This window comes from Tigriopus californicus, chromosome 2 (assembly GCF_007210705.1).
Source record: "Tigriopus californicus strain San Diego chromosome 2, Tcal_SD_v2.1, whole genome shotgun sequence".
Taxonomy (NCBI): Eukaryota; Metazoa; Arthropoda; class Copepoda; order Harpacticoida; family Harpacticidae; genus Tigriopus; species Tigriopus californicus.
Genome location: NC_081441.1, coordinates 4,600,024 through 4,600,929, shown reverse-complemented (window position 1 = coordinate 4,600,929; position 906 = coordinate 4,600,024).

Sequence of the window (906 nt, the reverse complement as noted above, 5' to 3'; positions counted from 1 at the left end):
TCATGGAAGACCGTTACCTTCTTTTGTTTTTGCCCATCGGCAGTCTTTCTCACCTGAGTGGCAAAAGGCGGTCAAGCAGGTGGATTTGAAGGAGTATCGTTCTCGTGAAAAGTTTAGAGTGCGTTCCAATAGATCAACTATAGCATTGAAAGCTCTTGTTATTGGAACTGGGGTCGACATCCAAGATCCAAGATCGAAAACGTGGATGAACACAAGAGTATGTATAGGACAACGTAGAGACTATTATATGAAGACATTGAGCGGTGCAGTGTATTGAAGGAATAGACGATTCTTACGGCCATTAACATCTGCAGTGAACCCATTGTTTATACCAAGATCAAACCATATCGAAAACATAACTCCGAATAACCCATCAATCATGATACCAAGACGAAGTCAAAGGAGCAAGAAGATTGTCGAACCTTTCAACATCAAAGTAACCAGTACTAAGTTATATGATTAGTTCATATAAATTTATGTTGCCAATCTTGGTTGGAACTCAAAGGGACGTGATGTGATATCAAGTGGTCTAATTGTCCTAATTGAACTACCAAATGCGTTGACAATAACTTGATACCTGACAAATGAATCGCTGGCAAGTTCGACCTGGATATTATGAAATAAAAGACATGATTTTAAATATCTTTGTTTTGCCATTGCCATGATATATCTAACCTGATGTGATATCAAGTGGTGAAATTGAACTACCAAATGCGTTGACGATACTTTGATATCACATCAACCGGTAAACTTCCCATTTGACCGTTCTTAAGATCTAGTAAAGGAAAACAGTTTGAGCAGATGTTTCAGATGACAATCATTAAGAGATTTACCTCTCAGCTTCTTAACTTCAGCCTCATGGTGCTTTCTCGCATGACGCCATAACGATGTTGTGCTGCTGTTCTT